Source organism: Lissotriton vulgaris, chromosome 6 (genome assembly GCF_964263255.1).
Source record: "Lissotriton vulgaris chromosome 6, aLisVul1.2, whole genome shotgun sequence".
Classification (NCBI taxonomy): Eukaryota; Metazoa; Chordata; class Amphibia; order Caudata; family Salamandridae; genus Lissotriton; species Lissotriton vulgaris.
The window spans coordinates 549,325,826-549,341,571 of record NC_141694.1 but is presented as its reverse complement, the minus strand read 5'-3'; positions in this window follow the sequence as shown (position 1 = coordinate 549,341,571).

The window sequence follows — 15,746 nt, the reverse complement described above, 5'->3', positions numbered from 1 at the left end:
AACAGAGACAAGAATACATCTCACATGGTACACCTGCCTGGGAAAGGCTGTTGTCCATGCATGCAGGTGTGAGGGAGAACACAGTCCCTGTACATCTCACACACATACAGGATGTCAGCACTAAAACCCTGTGTAGCCTGCCCACATCTCCAGTCCTTTGTTAGATTGAGCAAGACATACATCACATATCAACATGTGTTTGGGGGTAGACCCTGTGAATGGGTAACTGTGTCATGGATGTCCCATTGAGGGACATGATCTCACAAATCAATAATCCTTCTGACAAAGCCGGTTGTGTGCAATTTACAGTGCAGAGATGGCTCATAGCTGAAGTGCAATGAGAAAAGACTGATGTAATACTCTGTAAGTGAAGTGATGTGTCCTTGTCTTTTTGGCCGGGGACTGTGCAGGCTAGCTGGGCTCACACTGAGATGGACAACAGGGGCACACACAACCATCCAGCCTAGGTGCCAAGCAGCAGCAAATTGGTGTTCCAGGTCTGCATTTTTGAATTACATCCAATGACCCGCACCGCAGTGGTGGAGCACGTCTACAGCGATTTTCAAAATTGCATCATGCTACCACGATTAAGGTTCCCATTGGCTGTATGGGCATGCTCCATGGCGGCGACATAGCGCAGGCGACAGCTGGGCGCTACCGCGGTGGTGCATCTTTAAATTGCATCCATTAACCGGCTCTGAGGTGGCGGAGCAAGCCTAACGCCATTTTAAAAATTGCATCATGCAACCGGGATTAAGGTTCTCTTGGTTGTATGGGCATTCTCCATGGCGGTGACACACTGCAGGGGCCAGGCGGTAGCTACCGCGATTTGGGTGCCATCCAGTGACATGAGGCACTGCAATTTGGGTGGCGGAGCATGCCAACTGCCATTTGTGCATGTCTCTATGGCTAGCACATCCGCACTTGTGTCTTGTGGATTGGTGGGGACACACCGCTGGGTCCAGGCGGTAGATACCGCAATTTGGGTGCCATAAAGTGACATGAGTCACAGCGATTTGGGTGGCGGAGCATGTAAACCGCCATTTGGGCATTTCTCTATGGCTGTCACTACCGCACTTGTGTCTTGGGGATTGGTGGAGATACACCGCTGGGACTACTCGGTAGCTACTGCGATTTGGGTGCCATACAGTAACATGGGTGTGCAGGATTGTGTTGGCGGATTACTTTTACAACACCAATGACCACATCATGCTGTGTCAATGGGCATCTGGCAAACAGCAACAGTGCACAGTGGCAACATGGTTAATGGTACATCATTGTGCACACAATGCCAATGTTCCATTTACTCCACTGGTGACTACACATGCCATGTTTGTGTATGTGATTTCGAAGATTGGCATGTACTCCATCACATGTCACTTGTGATATTGATGGGCCTGTAAACAGAACAGTGTTATTATGGACTCTACAATGTGTACACATGTCAATGTGTTGAGGTGCAGTGACAATCACAGCACTGTTTGTCTCAAGGAATGTAGTAGGGTTTTGCATGTCCTCTTATGTTTGATCATGCACACACTCATCATTTATACTCAGACTGTAGTCATTGTGTTGTTGATATGTGTGTGCCAGGTTCAGATGACCCATGACGGTCTGCCAGGTACAACAGATAGGTATTAGACAGTGGGGTTGCTTTGTTACACATATGCTGGATGCTATACTCCCAGGGGTGCCATTGGTAAATGTGGCCATCTCCCTATGTGCATTGACATAGACGGAGGAGTGTTTGAGGTACTTGCTTTGTGTAAGCTGACAAATGTGTGATTAGTGTAGCTGAAGGTGTCCCTACATGTAAGCTGCTCTGTGACTCAAGTTTGATGACAGTCATTGTTGGCATTGTGTCAGCCAGAATGCAAGATGCAGTGCCCATCTCATGATGTCTTGCATTGACATGTGTCTACTTTCATCTCATGTAGGAGGAGACCGAATCTGAATCGGCATTCGTCACTTGACAGTACTGGCAGACATGGAGGATGAGGTGATCATCTAGAAATGCCGTCTGGATAGGGACAGGGACAGACTGATTTGCATATAGCCAGGTTCTGAGCTGGGATGGTGCAGTGAGATAGATAACGGTGATGGATCAAGCCCAGATCTTTGGACTGGGTAAGAGTGGTCTGCTTAATTCAGACACTCTGTTCATCACCACCCCCATTTCTGAATCATTTTTGGCCGCTATAGTTGTGGCAGGGTATACTCAGACATGAGTCCCTTTCTCACTGCACCATCAGGATTCAAGCAAGCCGGGCCGAAGACGCCTGAAATGCCAGAAACCGGTCCCCGGTAGCTTGTCTCCTTTCTGGTGAAGAATTGGCTTGGTAGTTTAGTCTGTTCTGTTCCCATGATGCACTGGGCCAGGGACAGACTGATTTGCATATAGCCAGGTTCTGAGCTTGGATGGTGCAGTGAGATAAATAACGGTGATGGATCAAGCCCTGATCTTTGGACTGGGTAAGAGTGGCCTGCTTAATTCAGACACTCTGTTCATCACCACCCCCTTTTCTGAATCGTTTTGGGCCACTATAGGTGTGGCAGGGTATACTCAGACATGAGTCCCTTTCTCACTGCACCATCAGGATTCAAGCAAGACGGGCCGAAGACGGCTGAAATGCCAGAAACCGGTCCCCGGTAGCTTGTCTCCTTTCTGGTGAAGAATTGGCTTGGTAGTTTAGTCTGCCCTGTTCCCATGATGCACTGGGCCAGGGACAGACAGATTTGCATATAGCCAGGTTCTGAGCTGGGATGGTGCAGTGAGATAAATAACGGTGATGGATCAAGCCCTGATCTTTGGACTGGGTAAGAGTGGTCTGCTTAATTCAGACACTCTGTTCATCACCACCCCCTTTTCTGAATCGTTTTTGGCCACTATAGGTGTGGCAGGGTATACTCAGACATGAGTCCCTTTCTCACTGCACCATCAGGATTCAAGCAAGCCGGGCCGAAGACGGCTGAAATGCCAGAAACCGGTCCCCGGTAGCTTGTCTCCTTTCTGGTGAAGAATTGGCTTGGTAGTTTAGTCTGCCCTGTTCCCATGATGCACTGGGCCAGGGACAGACTGATTTGCATATAGCCAGGTTCTGAGCTGGGATGGTGCAGTGAGATAAATAACGGTGATGGATCAAGCCCTGATCTTTGGACTGGGTAAGAGTGGTCTGCTTAATTCAGACATTCTGTTCATCACCACCCCCTTTTCTGAATCATTTTTGGCCGCTATAGGTGTGGCAGGGTATACTCAGACATGAGTCCCTTTCTCACTGCACCATCAGGATTCAAGCAAGCCGGGCCGAAGATGGCTGAAATGCCAGAAACCGGTCCCCGGTAGCTTGTCTCCTTTCTGGTGAAGAATTGGCTTGGTAGTTTAGTCTGCCCTGTTCCCATGATGCACTGGGCCAGGGACAGACTGATTTGCATATAGCCAGGTTCTGAGCTGGGATGGTGCAGTGAGATAAATAACGGTGATGGATCAAGCCCTGATCTTTGGACTGGGTAAGAGTGGTCTGCTTAATTCAGACACTCTGTTCATCACCACCCCCTTTTCTGAATCGTTTTTGGCCACTATAGGTGTGGCAGGGTATACTCAGACATTAGTCCCTTTCTCAATGCACCATCAGGATCCAAGCAAGCCGGGTCGAAGACGGCTGAAATGCCAGAAACCGGTCCCCGGTAGCATGTCTCCTTTCTGGTGAAGAATTGGCTTGGTAGTTTAGTCTGCCCTGTTCCCATGATGCACTGGGCCAGGGACAGACTGATTTGCATATAGCCAGGTTCTGAGCTGGGGTAGTGCAGTGAGATAAATAACGGTGATGGATCAAGCCCTGATCTTTGGACTGGGTAAGAGTGGTCTGCTCAATTCAGACACTCTGTTCATCACCACCCCCTTTTCTGAATCGTTTTTGGCCACTATAGGTGTGGCAGGGTATACTCAGACATGAGTCCCTTTCTCACTGCACCATCAGGATTCAAGCAAGCCGGGCCGAAGACGGCTGAAATGCCAGAAACCGGTCCCCGGTAGCTTGTCTCCTTTCTGGTGAAGAATTGGCTTGGTAGTTTAGTCTGCCCTGTTCCCATGATGCACTGGGCCAGGGACAGACTGATTTGCATATAGCCAGGTTCTGAGCTGGGATGGTGCAGTGAGATAAATAACGGTGATGGATCAAGCCCTGATCTTTGGACTGGGTAAGAGTGGTCAGCTTAATTCAGACACTCTGTTCATCACCACCCCCTTTTCTGAATCGTTTTTGGCCACTATAGGTGTGGCAGGGTATACTCAGACATGAGTCCCTTTCTCACTGCACCATCAGGATTCAAGCAAGCCGGGCCGAAGACGGCTGAAATGCCAGAAACCGGTACCCGGTAGCTTGTCTCCTTTCTGGTGAAGAATTGGCTTGGTAGTTTAGTCTGCCCTGTTCCCATGATGCACTGGGCCAGGGACAGACTGATTTGCATATAGCCAGGTTCTGAGCTGGGATGGTGCAGTGAGATAAATAATGGTGATGGATCAAGCCCTGATCTTTGGACTGGGTAAGAGTGGTCTGCTTAATTCAGACACTCTGTTCATCACCACCCCCTTATCTGAATCGTTTTTGGCCACTATAGGTGTGGCAGGGTATACTCAGACATTAGTCCCTTTCTCTCTGCACCATCAGGATTCAAGCAAGCCGGGCCGAAGACGGCTGAAATGCCAGAAACCGGTCCCCGGTAGCTTGTCTCCTTTCTGGTGAAGAATTGGCTTGGTAGTTTAGTCTGCCCTGTTCCCATGATGCACTAGGCCAGGGACAGACTGATTTGCATATAGCCAGGTTCTGAGCTGGGATGGTGCAGTGAGATAAATAACGGTGATGGATCAAGCCCTGATCTTTGGACTGGGTAAGAGTGGTCTGCTTAATTCAGACACTCTGTTCATCACCACCCCCTTTTCTGAATCGTTTTTGGCCACTATAGGTGTGGCAGGGTATACTCAGACATGAGTCCCTTTCTCACTGCACCATCAGGATTCAAGCAAGCCGGGCCGAAGACGCCTGAAATGCCAGAAACCGGTCCCCGGTAGCTTGTCTCCTTTCTGGTGAAGAATTGGCTTGGTAGTTTAGTCTGCCCTGTTCCCATGATGCACTGGGCCAGGGACAGACTGATTTGCATATAGCCAGGTTCTGAGCTGGGATGGTGCAGTGAGATAAATAAAGGTGATGGATCAAGCCCTGATCTTTGGACTGGGTAAGAGTGGCCTGCTTAATCCAGACACTCTGTTCATCACCACCCCCTTTTCTGAATCGTTTTTGGCCACTATAGGTGTGGCAGGGTATACTCAGACATGAGTCCCTTTCTCACTGCACCATCAGGATTCAAGCTAGCCGGGCCGAAGATGGCTGAAATGCCAGAAACCGGTCCCCGGTAGCTTGTCTCCTTTCTGGTGAAGAATTGGCTTGGTAGTTTAGTCTGCCCTGTTCCCATGATGCACTGGGCCAGGGACAGACTGAATTGCATATAGCCAGGTTCTGAGCTGGGATGGTGCAGTGAGATAAATAACGGTGATGGATCAAGCCCTGATCTTTGGACTGGGTAAGAGTGGTCTGCTTAATTCAGACACTCTGTTCATCACCACCCCCTTTTCTGAATCGTTTTTGGCCACTATAGGTGTGGCAGGGTATACTCAGACATGAGTCCCTTTCTCACTGCACCATCAGGATTCAAGCAAGCCGGGCCAAAGACGGCTGAAATGCCAGAAACCGGTCCCCGGTAGCTTGTCTCCTTTCTGGTGAAGAATTGGCTTGGTAGTTTAGTCTGCCCTGTTCCCATGATGCACTGGGCCAGGGACAGACTGATTTGCATATAGCCAGGTTCTGAGCTGGGATGGTGCAGTGAGATAAATAACGGTGATGGATCAAGCCCTGATCTTTGGACTGGGTAAGAGTGGTCTGCTTGATTCAGACACTCTGTTCATCACCACCCCCTTTTTTGAATCGTTTTTGGCCACTATAGGTGTGGCAGGGTATACTCAGACATGAGTCCCTTTCTCACTGCACCATCAGGATTCAAGCAAGCCGGGCCGAAGACGGCTGAAATGCTAGAAACCGGTCCCCAGTAGCTTGTCTTCTTTCTGGTGAAGAATTGGCTTGGTAGTTTAGTCTGCCCTGTTCCCATGATGCACTGGGCCAGGGACAGACTGATTTGCATATAGCCAGGTTCTGAGCTGGGATGGTGCAGTGAGATAAATAACGGTGATGGATCAAGCCCTGATCTTTGGACTGGGTAAGAGTGGTCTGCTTAATTCAGACACTCTGTTCATCACCACCCCCTTTTCTGAATCGTTTTTGGCCACTATAGGTGTGGCAGGGTATACTCAGACATGAGTCCCTTTCTCACTGCACCATCAGGATTCAAGCAAGCCGGGCCGAAGACGGCTGAAATGCCAGAAACCGGTCCCCGGTAGCTTGACTCCTTTCTGGTGAAGAATTGGCTTGGTAGTTTAGTCTGCCCTGTTCCCATGATGCACTGGGCCAGGGACAGACTGATTTGCATATAGCCAGGTTCTGAGCTGGGATGGTGCAGTGAGATAAATAACGGTGATGGATCAAGCCCTGATCTTTGGACTGGGTAAGAGTGGTCTGCTTAATTCAGACACTCTGTTCATCACCACCCCCTTTTCTGAATCGTTTTTGGCCACTATAGGTGTGGCAGGGTATACTCAGACATGAGTCCCTTTCTCACTGCACCATCAGGATTCAAGCAAGCCGGGCCGAAGACGGCTGAATTGCCAGAAACCGGTCCCCAGTAGCTTGTCTCCTTTCTGGTGAATGATTGGCTTGGTAGTTTAGTCTGCCCTGTTCCCATGATGCACTGGGCCAGGGACAGACTGATTTGCATATAGCCAAGTTCTGAGCTGGGATTGTGCAGTGAGATAAATAACGGTGATGGATCAAGCCCTGATCTTTGGACTGGGTAAGAGTGGTCTGCTTAATTCAGACACTCTGTTCATCACCACCCCCTTTTCTGAATCGTTTTTGGCCACTATAGGTGTGGCAGGGTATACTCAGACATGAGTCCCTTTCTCACTGCACCATCAGGATTCAAGCAAGCCGGGCCGAAGACGGCTGGAATGCCAGAAACTGGTCCCCGGTAGCTTGTCTCCTTTCTGGTGAAGAATTGGCTTGGTAGTTTAGTCTGCCCTGTTCCCATGATGCACTGGGCCAGGGACAGACTGATTTGCATATAGCCAGGTCCTGAGCTGGGATGGTGCAGTGAGATAAATAACGGTGATGGATCAAGCCCTGATCTTTGGACTGGGTAAGAGTGGGCTGCTTAATTCAGACACTCTGTTCATCACCACCCCCTTTTCTGAATCGTTTTTGGCCACTATAGGTGTGGCAGGGTATACTCAGACATGAGTCCCTTTCTCACTGCACCATCAGGATTCAAGCAAGCCGGGCCGAAGACGGCTGAAATGCCAGAAACCGGTCCCCGGTAGCTTGTCTCCTTTCTGGTGAAGAATTGGCTTGGTAGTTTAGTCTGCCCTGTTCCTATGATGCACTGGGCCAGGGACAGACTGATTTGCATATAGCCAGGTTCTGAGCTGGGATGGTGCAGTGAGATAAATAACGGTGATGGATCAAGCCCTGATCTTTGGACTGGGTAAGAGTGGTCTGCTTAATTCAGACACTCTGTTCATCACCACCCCCTTTTCTGAATCGTTTTTGGCCACTATAGGTGTGGCAGGGTGTACTCAGACATGAGTCTCTTTCTCACTGCACCATCAGGATTCAAGCAAGCCGGGCCGAAGACGGCTGAAATGCCAGAAATCGGTCCCCGGTAGCTTGTCTCCTTTCTGGTGAAGAATTGGCTTGGTAGTTTAGTCTGCCCTGTTCCTATGATGCACTGGGCCAGGGACAGACTGATTTGCATATAGCCAGGTTCTGAGCTGGGATGGTGCAGTGAGATAAATAACGGTGATGGATCAAGCCCTGATCTTTGGACTGGGTAAGAGTGGTCTGCTTACTTCAGACACTCTGTTCATCACCACCCCCTTTTCTGAATCGTTTTTGGCCACTATAGGTGTGGCAGGGTATACTCAGACATGAGTCCCTTTCTCACTGCACCATCAGGATTCAAGCAAGCCAGGCTGAAGACGGCTGAAATGCCGGAAACCGGTCCCCGGTAGCTTGTCTCCTTTCTGGTGAAGAATTGGCTTGGTAGTTTAGTCTGCCCTGTTCCCATGATGCACTGGGCCAGGGACAGACTGATTTGCATATAGCCAGGTTCTGAGCTGGGATGGTACGGTGAGATAAATAACGGTGATGGATCAAGCCCTGATCTTTGGACTGGGTAAGAGTGGTCTGCTTAATTCAGACACTCTGTTCATCACCACCCCCTTTTCTGAATCGTTTTTGGCCACTATAGGTGTGGCAGGGTATACTCAGACATGAGTCCCTTTCTCACTGCACAATCAGGATTCAAGCAAGCCGGGCCGAAGACGGCTGAAATGCCAGAAACCGGTCCACGGTAGCTTGTCTCCTTTCTGGTGAAGAATTGGCTCGGTAGTTTAGTCTGCCCTGTTCCCATGATGCACTGGGCCAGGGACAGACTGATTTGCATATAGCCAGGTTCTGAGCTGGGATGGTGCAGTGAGATAAATAACGGTGATGGATCAAGCCCTGATCTTTGGACTGGGTAAGAGTGGTCTGCTTAATTCAGACACTCTGTTCATCACCACCCCCTTTTCTGAATCGTTTTTGGCCACTATAGGTGTGGCAGGGTATACTCAGACATGAGTCCCTTTCTCACTGCACCATCAGGATTCAAGCAAGCCGGGCCGAAGACGGCTGAAATTCCAGAAACCGGTCCCCGGTAGCTTGTCTCCTTTCTGGTGAAGAATTGGCTTGGTAGTTTAGTCTGCCCTGTTCCCATGATGCACTGGGCCAGGGACAGACTGATTTGCATATAGCCAGGTTCTGAGATGGGATGGTGCAGTGAGATAAATAACAGTGATGGATCAAGCCCTGATCTTTGGACTGGGTAAGAGTGGTCTGCTTAATTCAGACACTCTGTTCATCACCACCCCCTTTTCTGAATCGTTTTTGGCCACTATAGGTGTGGCAGGGTATACTCAGACATGAGTCCCTTTCTCACTGCACCATCAGGATTCAAGCAAGCCGGGCCGAAGACGGCTGAAATGCCAGAAACCGGTCCCCGGTAGCTTGTCTCCTTTCTGGTGAAGAATTGGCTTGGTAGTTTAGTCTGCCCTGTTCCCATGATGCATTGGGCCAGGGACAGACTGATTTGCATATAGCCAGGTTCTGAGCTGGGATGTTGCAGTGAGATAAATAACGGTGATGGATCAAGCCCTGATCTTTGGACTGGGTAAGAGTGGTCTGCTTAATTCAGATACTCTGTTCATCACCACCCCCTTTTCTGAATCGTCTGGATAGAGCCAGCCTACAAATCTTTTGTGAGATGTTGGAGCCCCACCTACAGCATCGCAGAACATATCCAACAGCTTTTACCCTGATGTATAAGGTGATGGGGGCCCTGCATTTTTTTGCATACTGAATAATTCCAGCACACTTTGTCCAGCAGAGGTGGGATTTCACAACCTATGTTCAGTTTGGGGCTGTGTGATGTTCTGTCCACTATGATGATCTACAAGTACAGATATATCCATTTCCCCAGAGGAAATGGATATATCCTTGTTTTTATTCTTAATTTCTGAATTCGCCCATTCAGTGTAAAAGTGTCTACAATTTTCGACCTATTATTAGGCGAATATACAGACAGACTAGTGTTGCCACCGAGTAGTGGGAACACTAGTCTTTTGTTTATTTCTATGACCGGCAATGCAGAAGCTAAGTGGGGCGGTAATTGAGGTGGCTTCCTTGCGGTGTGCATGCATACACACAGACGGTTTGGAGAGCTTAACGCTGGCATTTGGTAAGCATAATTGCCCATTTTGTGATATTTAAGATTAGGACATGGGTTAGCATGATTAGGCTCCGAGAGTAATGTTGTTTCGTTATTTTTAGATGTGGAATGTGGAACAGATGGTCCATACTCCGGTCGGTGACTAAGGCACAATGAGGAGAATCATCCGATCTGAATTCTGAATACAGGTACTACGCATTGTTGTGAGGATCTTGTAGATATTGTGCAGACAGAGATGCAGGGTATAATAGAGGCTCCCTTGTCTATGTATTAATTTTGTAGGACTCTGCAGCAAAGAGTGGCCCCCAGTCAGTTATTCGAGCCAGAACCAGTGGCTTCTTCAAATGCACATAATAAACCTTGGGGATTGAACATTAAGGATATCCTGATTAAAACAAGGTATATTAGAACCCCCCTTTTTCAATAATCATCATACGAATATAATCACTGTGGGTTGATGCAGGTACTGATAGATACATTTTTCTTTACAGTGCTCTCTCTTTTTTCGCTATTGAGATTGCGGTTATCGTATTCTACATCTGAAATCATTTCTCTACGGAGTAATTCCTCGCTCCTGACGAATTGGTAAATATTGATCTTGGAGTGCCCCCTTTTTTATCAATGGACTTTTTCTGTTTGAGAGTTAGGTTTTCTACCTAGACTTGGTAGGGTCCTACCTTCATAAAAAGTTTGGCGGCAGCAGTTTATAGAACTATCATCTCTTGTTTTGTAGGGTCATCCATGATCCCAGGTTACCCCCCTTTTTTGTCCTGAAGAAGACTCGCATGGCTCAGGCTTAAATGACCGACAGGCCGTAAAGACGAGTCGAAACGTCGACGCATTTATTTAAAAACCTGGACCTATTTTGTTTCTGTATATTGATGTGCAGACATTTTTTACACTGATGAGTCATGAACATTTAATAATAGCTTCAGTAAATGTGTTTCACCTTGGCCAGGTTGAACAGTACGGTCAATTGATTTATCATCTGTTGTGTAATCAAATATTACGAATATTTTATGTCACAAAAAATATTTTTGTGAATTCCTTTCCTTCTTAAATTGCACACACTTTTCTACTTGTATCTTTTCTATCTGCACGCTCCAATTTGGGTAACTATTGGTATTTTATTCAAATCGATGTTCGAAATGATTAACATGGTGACCTTGAGACATTAAATAATTCTTTAGGTTGGATACTTGTTTTGCTGTTGCCTTTTTCGCATTTTGTTGTTATGAAGAACGGAAAACGGTTATTTGAATAGAGCTGATCCTGAGTGACATGCTCCTGAAATTTGTTGATTTAAAAAAAAGTTACTGATTAATTCAGCTATTATAAAATATAGAGGTCTTGGACCATTTTTCTATATCGCAAGAAACCCAGGTCCAGTACCTTTTTGGGTTATCCCATTACTTTAATGGGCCTCTCCACTGTTGGCACCACATTCCCTCCCTGCCCTCCTTAGTCAGTGGGGTGGTGTGGTCATCCTGTGGGACAGGGAGAGTGTTGCAGGCAGCTCTGGTATTGGTGGTGGCGGAGGATGCACCGGCCGTAACAGCAGGGGTCTGCATGGAGGTTGTTGTAGCAGCAGATGTGGTGGGGCGACAATGGGGTCCTAGGAACTGTTGCGCCCTGGAACACCAGAAGGGCCGGCTTCGGGCTCCTCGTCTAATGAATCCTAGGAGTCAACATCCGAGAGTTGATGTTCCGGGGGGGGGAAGAACGGCTCTGCAGGTTGCTGGTGTTGTCCTCTGCAGTCAATTCTTGGTCATCTGTGGGTCAAATGGGAAATGGTCATTGTAGTGCACCCCACAAGCTTTGTGTTAGCTGTGTCATGAACTGTTTGTACACTACACGGTTGACTGATCATCACAATGTTTTCTATGTGCACTACTGTGCCTCCTGACATGATGCTGTGGTACATGCATTACTTGTCCATGGTGTGGGTTGTCAATACATACATGCGCTATGTGCATAATTTGTGATTACAGGGACATGCTGACATCTAGGGACTAGCGCAGAATAATATTTCAGTGAGGACTCTTTGTTGATTTGTCTGACCTGGCAGACATCACATCCTGCGTCCTTTCTGGCCTCAACTGAAGGCCCTACTCTGGACAGTTTTAACCAGCTATCCAATGAAGACTTCCTGAAAGCTCTATCAGGCATGAAATGTGGTTCACCAAATGACCCAGCCCCTATTAACATCATCAAACAAGTGGGACCTACCATCTCGCATCTGGCCACCAACCTTGTCAATGCCTCATTCAACCAAGGAGTGGTTCCCCCCAATTGGAAGCACGCAATAGTCAAGGCTCTACAGAAAAAAACAGGACTTGACACTCAAGACCTTTCTAATCTTCGACCAATCTCTCTTCTGCCTGGTATAAGTAAGATTGCAGAGAAGGCCGTGAATCAGCAATTGTCGGCTTTCCTAGAAGCCAACAATCTCCTTCGCCCCTCTCAAACAGGTTTCCGCCCTGGTCAGGGGACTGAGACCGCTCTTCTGAAAGTGGTCGAAGAAGCTAGGTGCATCTTGGATTCAGGAGGATCGGTTCTACTGATCCTCCTGGATCTAAGCGCTGCATTTAACACGGTAGATCACAGGATCCTGATCCAGCGACTCCTCAATCTAGGGGTGAGAGACACAGCATTATGCTGGCTCACATCCTTCCTTAAGGACAGAACCTTGCAGGTCTGTGAAGGGAATGTGCGATCCAAGTCTTTTCCCCTCCAGTGTGGGGTTCCTCAGGGCTCTTCATTGAGCCCTACATTATTTAATATCTATATGGCCCCCCTGGAGGATGTGGTCATTCCCTTCGGGATCAAAGCCGTCACATACGCTGATGACACCCAATTGGTGGTCTCATTCTCTCTAGAAAGAGATAAAATTAGAAACCTGCAAGACTGTCTTGAAGGAATCCATAACTGGATGTGTGACTCAAGACTTAAACTAAATGGCTCTAAAACTGAGCTCATGCTGCTGGATCACCAAACAACATCCCTCCCCATTGATATGTGGCCATCGTGTTTAGGAGCCCTTCCACAACCCAAACAGGTCCCTACGTTCCTCCCAAGGGAATTTGGCCACTGTTCACAGAGTCAAGAAGGCCCGCACTGGAGGGCGACGTTTCTCGGTCACAGCAGCAACCCTGTGGAACTCCCTGCCAACTCAGTTGCGCTCCGAACCGAACTATATGAAATTCCGGAAGCTGCTGAAAACCTACCTTTTCCCGCAACAATTTTAAATTCACCTCTTCTACCCCTCTGTCTCTCCTCAGTCGTAAATTGCAATCACAGCGCTGGGACACTCCCGGGCAGCCATGCGCTATATAATTCCTTTTTCATTTCATTTCATTCATTCATTCATTCATTTCACTGGCAGACGTCATCTCCTGCATCCCTTTGTCTTGTCATGTGCATATCTGGATAATAGGAAAGCATAGTTGTAGGTACATATATGGATATGTACCACCAACCATGCTTTCTTATTTTTCAATGTCCTTGTTGCTCTGGTCCCATGGCACTGTACATGTCAATCGGTGCTGTGCACGATTGTGCACAGACGTTCTTCTACATGTGCATTGGTGTGTCTCACTTTGGTTGCTGTGATCGTTTCCTTTGCTTAGCTGTGTGCACACTGTGCATGCTAATATGATTGATGTGCATATTTGTGCAATCAGAGGGCTGGTGTTGTCAGATGGCACCATTTCTTTTGTGACAAATGGCTAGGTGCATGTCCTGGCTACTTATCTGTTATGTTTTCCCATTTGGCTTTGTTATGTGACACATCTGTGTGTCCGTGGTGGAGGCTTACATCCTGCTCAGTGGTGGCACAAGACAGAATTATATGTCTACCTACCTATTAGTTTGCTTGTAGTGTCCATTAGATGCCACATGCATCTGGGTGATATAGAGATCTACATCTTGCTGTACTGGAACAAGAGTGCATGGCAGGGGTAGTGGTGTAGGCCTTCATAAACACCCTCCCATGGAAGATGACTACCTACCTGTAGGTTTGTTTGGTGTACTGTGATGGCTTCAAACTGTTCCTGGGTGGGGGAGTGCTCCATCCTGCTCAGATGTGGGACAGGTGCATGGTGGGAGTAGTAGTGCAGGACTCCCAGCCTCAAACAGCCCTCCCAAGGAAGATGGCTACCTACCTGTAAGTTTGTTTTGTATACTGCAATGGCTTCGGAATGCTTCTGGGTGGGGGAGCCCTCCATCCTGCTCAGGTGTGTGACAGGGAGCATGGTGGGAGTAGTAATGCAGGCCTCCTACCCCCAAACAGCCCTTTCAGGGAAGATGGCTACCTACCTGTTACTTTGATGAGGGTGATGTAATGGCTGACACATGCCTCTGGGTGGGGTGGGGTGAGGGCTCCAACTTGCTGAGCTGTTGGACAGGGGGCATGGTAGGAGTAGTAGGGCAGGCCTCCCACCCCTAAACAGCCCTCACAGGGAAGATGTCTACCTACCTGCAAGTTTGTTTGGTGTACTGCAATGGCTTCCAAACCCTGCTGAGTGGGGGAGTGCTCCATCCTGCTCAGGTGCAGGACAGGGGGCATGGTGGGAGTAGTAGTGTAGGCCTCCCACCCCCAAACAGCCCACTCAGGGAAGATGGCTACCTACCTGTAAGTTTGTTTGGTGTACTGCAATGGCTTCCAAATGCTTCGGGTGGGTGGTGCTCCATCATGCTCAGGTCTGGGAAAGGGGGCATGGTGGGAGTAGTGGTGCAGGCCACCACACCCAAACAACCCTCCCAGGAAAGATGGCTACCTATCTGTAAGTTTGATGAGGATGTGCTCCTTCCTGCTCAGGTGTGGGACAGAGGGAATGGTGGGAGTAGTAGTGCAGGCCTCCCACCCCCAGTAGCCCTCCCAGGGAAGATGGCTACCTACGTGTAATTTTGACGAGGGTGATGTAATGGCTGACACATGCTACTGGGTGTGGTGAGGGCTCCATCTTGCTAGGCTGTGGGACAATGGGCATGGTGGGAGTAGTGGGGCAGGCATCCCACCCCCAAACAGGCCTCCCAGGGAAGATGACTACCTACCTGTAACTTTGTTTGGTGTACTGCAATGGCTTCCAACTGCTTCTGGGTGAAGGAGTGCTCCATCCTGCTCAGATGTGGGACAGGGGACATGGTGGGAGTAGTAGTGATTAGCCTTCCCTCCACTGTTTTCATGGCTTTGTCTGGTCTGTTTTTAAATGTTGCCCCTCAGATTGCAGTCTAGGGTAACCATGCGGTTTACATATTTGATTATTATTAATATAACTTGTTACTTTGTTTCCTGGTTTGGTAATTGTTTTCCTTATATGGAAAATGCTAATTAAGAGTAATTTTTTTTTTTGGGTTGAGGAAGGAGACGTTGAGCTAATTATATTTTGATAAAATATATATAGGATGTATTAACATGTGTTCATACGTTGCAAGTATATATTTTACATTGTTCTTATAAGTGTGTTTACTATGTTATTTTTTATTATTATTTATTTATGTCAATATGATTTCGATAGCTATTATTTTTGGTTTAAATACATTTTATATGTACATTTATGCCTTTAATAGTATTTATGGTGTTTAAAGTAATTTGTTCAATGTATTATTGTGTTGTCGATATATTCCAAAAATGATATTATTGATGTCTATGTTTTTGTAGTCGATATTTTAGACATGTTCTATATTTATTTAGAAATGTGTGTGATATCTGTGTTGTCAATATTGTTACATGACAATATTTTAGTATTGATATTTGTGTATTTTTTTAATTAAGTATACAACATCAATATTTTTGTCATCGATATTTTAGCGTC